We start from the raw sequence: 6,000 nt of genomic DNA, 5'->3' as shown, positions 1-6,000 counted from the left end.
GGTTTGGCGAATGTGCTGAAGTATGGTTTAGAGATTGTGTTGAAGTTTGGTTTGGGGATTGTGTTGATGTCTGGGTTGGGGATTGTGCTGAAGAATGGTTTAGAGATTGTGTTCAAGTCTGGTTAGGGGATTGTGTTGAACCTGGTTTGGCGATTGTGTAGAAGTCCATTTTGGGGATTGTGTTGAATTTTGGTTTGGAGACTGTGTTGAAGTTGGTCTGGGGACTGTGTTGAAGTCTCGTTGGGGGATTGTGTTCAAGTCTGATTTGTGGATCATGATGAAGTTTGGTTTGGAGAATATGTTGAAGTCCGGTTTGGGGATTGTGTTGAAGTCTGGTTTGGAGATTGTATTGAAGTCTGGGTTGGTAATTGTGTTGAAGTCTGGGTTGTGGACTGTGTTGTAGTCTGTTTTGGAGATTGTGTTGAAGTCTGGTTTGTAGATTGTGTTGAAGTCTGATTTGTGGATTGTGTTGAAGTCTGGGTTGGGAACTGTGTTGAAGTCTGGTTTGGAGACAGTGTTGAAGTATGATTTGGAGATCATGTTGAAGTCTAATTTGGTGATTGTGTTGATGTCTGGGTTGGGGATTGTGTTGAAATCTAAATGGAGATTGTGTTGATGTCTGGTTTGGAGATTGTGTTGAAGTCTGGTTTGGGGATTGTGTTGAAGTCTGATTTGGGGATTGTGTTGAAGTCTGGGTTGGGGACTGTGTTGAAGTCTGGTTTGGAGACTGTGTTGAAGTATGATTTGGAGATCGTGTTGAAGTCTGATTTGGGGATTGTGTTGAAGTCTGGTTTGGAGATTGTGTTGATGTCTGGGTTGGGGATTGTGTTGAAGTCGGGTTTGGGGATTGTGTTGAAGTCTGTTTTGGAGATTGTGTTGTTGCCTGGTTTGGGGATTGTGTTGAAGTCTGGTTTGAGGATTGTGTTGAAGTCTGGTTTGGGGATTGTGTTGATGTCTGGTTTAGAGAATGTGTTGAAGTTTGGTTTTGGGGTGGTGTTGAAGTCTCGTTTGGGGATTGTGTTGAAGTCTGGTTTTTAGATTGTGTTGAAGCCTGAGATGGGGATTGTGTTGTAGTCTGATTTGTGGATTGTGTTGAAGTCTGGTTTGGAGATTGTGTTGAAGTCTGGTTTGGAGATGGTGTTGAAGTCTGCTTTTGGGATTGTGTTGAAGTCTGGTTTGGAGATTCTGTTGAAGTCTGGTTTGGGCATTGTGTTGACGTCTGGGTTGGAGGTTGTGTTGATGTTTGGTTTCGGGGTGGTGTTGAAGTCTCGTTTGGGGATTGTGTTGAAGTCCAGTTTGGAGATTGTTTTGACGTATGGTTTGGAGACTGTGTTGAAGAATGGTTTGTTAATTGTGTTGAAGCCTGGGTTGGGGACTGTGTTGTAGTATGGTTTGGGGATTGTGTTGAAGCCTGTTTGGGGATTGTGTTGAAGTCTGGTTTGGGGATTATGTTGAAGACTGGTTTGGGGATTGTGTTGATATCTGGGTTGGGGATTGTGTTGAAGTCTGGTTTGCAGACTGTGTTGAAGTCTGGTTTGGAGATTCTGTTGAAGTCTTGTTCGGGGTTTGTGTTGAAGTCTGGTTTGGAGATTGTGTTGAAGTTTGGTTTGGGGATTGTGTTGAAGTATGGTTTGGGATTGTGTTGAAGTTTAGTTTGGGTATTGTGTTGAAGTTATGTTGAGAGATTTTGCTGAATTCTGGTTTGGAGATTGTGTTGAATCTGGTTTGGGGATGTGTTGAAGTCTGATTTGGGGATTGTGTTGACATTTGGTTTGGAGATTGTGTTGAAGACTGGTTTGGGGTTGTGCTGAAGTCTGGTTTGGGGATTGTGATGAAGTCTGAGTTGTGGATTGTGTTGAAGCCTGGTTTGGAGACTCTGTTGAAGTCTGGTTTGGGCATTGTGTTGAAGTCTGGGTTGGGGATTGTGTTGAAGTCTGTTTTGGAGATTGTTTTGTCGTATGGTTTGGAGACTGTGTTGAAGAATGGTTTGGAAATTGTGTTGAAGCCTGGGTTGGGGACTGTGTTTAAGTCTGGTTTGGGGATTGTGTTGATGTCTGGTTTGGGGATTGTGTTTAAGTCAGGTTTGGGGATTGTGCTGAAGTGTGGTTTAGAGATTGTGTTGAAGTTTGGTTTGGGGATTGTGTTGAAGTCTGGTTTGAGAATTGTGTTGAAGTCTGATTTGGGGATTGTGGCGAAGACTGATTTAGGGATTGTGCTGAAGTATGGTTTAGAGATTGTGTTGATTTCTGGCTTGGGGATTGTGTTGAACCTGGTTTGGGCATTGTGTTGAAGTCTGGTTTGGGGATTGTGTTGAATTCTGGTTTGGAGACTGTGTTGAAGTTTGGTTTGGGGACTGTTTTGAAGTCTCGTTGGGGGATTGTGTTGAAGTGTGATTTGCGGATTATGTTGAAGTTTGGTTTGGAGATTCTGTTGAAGTCTGGTTTGGGGATTGTGTTGAAGTCTGGTTTGGAGATTGTATTGAAGTCTGGGTTGGGATTGTGTTGAAGTCTGGGTTGTGGATTGTGTTGTAGTCTGGGTTGGGGAGTGTGTTGAAGTCTGGTTTGGGGATTGTGTTCAAGTCTGGTTTGGAGATTGCGTTGAAGTCTGGTTTGTAGATTGTGTTGAAGTCTGGTTTGGGATTGGGTTGAAGTCTGGGTTGTGGACTGAGTTAATGTCTGGTTTGGAGACCGTGTTGTAGTATGGTTTGGGGATTGTGTTGAAGTCTGGGTTGGGGATTGTGTTGAAGTCTGGTTTGGGGATTGTGTTGAAGACTGGTTTGGGGATTGTGTTGATGCCTGGGTTGGGGATTGTGTTGAAGTCTGGTTTGGGATTGTGTTGAAGTTTAGTTTGGGGATTTTGTTGAAGTTAGGTTGAGAGATTGTGTTGAATTCTGGTTTGGAGATTGTGTTGAATCTGGTTTGGGGATGTGTTGAAGACTGATTTGGGGGTTGTGTTGACGTTTGGTTTGGAGATTGTGTTGAAGTCTGGTTTAGGGTTGTGCTGAAGTTTGGTTTGGGGATTTGCTGAAGCCTGGTTTGGGAATTGTGTTGAAGTCTGAGTTGTGGATTGTGTTGAAGCCTGGTTTGGAGATTCTGTTGAAGTCTGGTTTGGGCATTGTGTTGAAGACTGGGTTGGGGATTGTGTTGAAGTCTGGTTTGGAGATTGTTTTGACGTATGGTTTGGAGACTGTGTTGAAGAATGGTTCGGTAATTGTGTTGAAGCCTGGGTTGGGGAGTGTGTTGTAGTATGGTTTGGGGATTGTTTTGAAGTCTGGGTTGGGGATTGTGTTTAAGTCTGGTTTGGGGATTGTGTTGATGTCTGGTTTGGGGATTGTGTTTAAGTCTGGTTTGGCGAATGTGCTGAAGTATGGTTTAGAGATTGTGTTGAAGTTTGGTTTGGGGATTGTGTTGATGTCTGGGTTGGGGATTGTGCTGAAGAATGGTTTAGAGATTGTGTTCAAGTCTGGTTAGGGGATTGTGTTGAACCTGGTTTGGCGATTGTGTAGAAGTCCATTTTGGGGATTGTGTTGAATTTTGGTTCGGAGACTGTGTTGAAGTTGGTCTGGGGACTGTGTTGAAGTCTCGTTGGGGGATTGTGTTCAAGTCTGATTTGTGGATCATGATGAAGTTTGGTTTGGAGAATATGTTGAAGTCCGGTTTGGGGATTGTGTTGAAGTCTGGTTTGGAGATTGTATTGAAGTCTGGGTTGGTAATTGTGTTGAAGTCTGGGTTGTGGACTGTGTTGTAGTCTGGTTTGTAGATTGTGTTGAAGTCTGATTTGTGGATTGTGTTGAAGTCTGGGTTGGGAACTGTGTTGAAGTCTGGTTTGGAGACAGTGTTGAAGTATGATTTGGAGATCATGTTGAAGTCTAATTTGGTGATTGTGTTGATGTCTGGGTTGGGGATTGTGTTGAAATCTAAATGGAGATTGTGTTGATGTCTGGTTTGGAGATTGTGTTGAAGTCTGGTTTGGGGATTGTGTTGAAGTCTGGTTTAGGGATTGTGTTGATGTCTGGGTTGCCGATTGTGTTGAAGTCTGGCTTGGGGATTGTGTTGAAGTCTGGTTTGGGGTTTGTGTTGAAATCTGGTTTGGGATTGTGTTAAAGTTTAGTTTGGGGATTTTGTTGAAGTTAGGTTGAGAGATTGTGTTGAATTCTGGTTTGGAGATTGTGTTGAATCTGGTTTGGGGATGTGTTGAAGACTGATTTGGGGGTTGTGTTGACGTTTGGTTTGGAGATTGTGTTGAAGTCTGGTTTAGGGTTGTGCTGAAGTTTGGTTTGGGGATTTGCTGAAGCCTGGTTTGGGAATTGTGTTGAAGTCTGAGTTGTGGATTGTGTTGAAGCCTGGTTTGGAGATTCTGTTGAAGTCTGGTTTGGGCATTGTGTTGAAGACTGGGTTGGGGATTGTGTTGAAGTCTGGTTTGGAGATTGTTTTGACGTATGGTTTGGAGACTGTGTTGAAGAATGGTTCGGTAATTGTGTTGAAGCCTGGGTTGGGGACTGTGTTGTAGTATGGTTTGGGGATTGTTTTGAAGTCTGGGTTGGGGATTGTGTTTAAGTCTGGTTTGGGGATTGTGTTGATGTCTGGTTTGGGGATTGTGTTTAAGTCTGGTTTGGCGAATGTGCTGAAGTATGGTTTAGAGATTGTGTTGAAGTTTGGTTTGGGGATTGTGTTGATGTCTGGGTTGGGGATTGTGCTGAAGAATGGTTTAGAGATTGTGTTCAAGTCTGGTTAGGGGATTGTGTTGAACCTGGTTTGGCGATTGTGTAGAAGTCCATTTTGGGGATTGTGTTGAATTTTGGTTTGGAGACTGTGTTGAAGTTGGTCTGGGGACTGTGTTGAAGTCTCGTTGGGGGATTGTGTTCAAGTCTGATTTGTGGATCATGATGAAGTTTGGTTTGGAGAATATGTTGAAGTCCGGTTTGGGGATTGTGTTGAAGTCTGGTTTGGAGATTGTATTGAAGTCTGGGTTGGTAATTGTGTTGAAGTCTGGGTTGTGGACTGTGTTGTAGTCTGGTTTGTAGATTGTGTTGAAGTCTGATTTGTGGATTGTGTTGAAGTCTGGGTTGGGAACTGTGTTGAAGTCTGGTTTGGAGACAGTGTTGAAGTATGATTTGGAGATCATGTTGAAGTCTAATTTGGTGATTGTGTTGATGTCTGGGTTGGGGATTGTGTTGAAATCTACATGGAGATTGTGTTGATGTCTGGTTTGGAGATTGTGTTGAAGTCTGGTTTGGGGATTGTGTTGAAGTCTGGTTTAGGGATTGTGTTGATGTCTGGGTTGCCGATTGTGTTGAAGTCTGGCTTGGGGATTGTGTTGAAGTCTGGTTTGGAGATTGTGTTGAAGTCTGGTTTGGGGATTGTGTTGAAGTCTGGTTTGGGGTTTGTGTTGAAATCTGGTGCTGAAGTCTGAGTTGTGGATTGTGTTGAAGCCTGGTTTGGAGATTCTGTTGAAGTCTGGGTTAGGGATTGTGTTGAAGTCTGGTTTGGGGATTGTGTTGATGTCTGGTTTGGGGATTGTGTTGAAGTCTGCGTTGGGGATTGTGTTGAAGTCTGCGTTGGGGATTGTGTTGAAGTCTGGTTTGGAGATTTGGCAACCAAGGGCCAAACAAAGACTTTGGGTATTTTCCAAGAATTACTAGTTAATTTCAATGTTGTTGTGGCCCTGGGTCAAGTGGGGCTGGAATTGACCATGCACTATCCCAATGTGTCGTAACACGCCAAACCAGGCTTCGGCACAGGCACCAAACCAGACTTCGGCACTGGCACCAAACCAGGCTTCGGCACAGGCACCAAACCAGGCTTCGGCACAGGCACCAAACCAGGCTTCGGCACAGGCACCAAACCAGGCTTCGGCACAGGCACCAAACCAGACTTCAGCACAATATCTAAAGCAGACTTTGACACAATGTCCAAGCCATAGATACATCGAAATATAGTAATTAGGAGCAGAAGTAGGAAATTCAGCCTTTCAAGCCTGTTCTGTTATGCAATCAGATCA

Source organism: Scyliorhinus torazame, chromosome 15, assembly GCF_047496885.1.
Source record: "Scyliorhinus torazame isolate Kashiwa2021f chromosome 15, sScyTor2.1, whole genome shotgun sequence".
Classification (NCBI taxonomy): domain Eukaryota; kingdom Metazoa; phylum Chordata; class Chondrichthyes; order Carcharhiniformes; family Scyliorhinidae; genus Scyliorhinus; species Scyliorhinus torazame.
Note: the sequence above shows the minus strand (reverse complement) of the source record.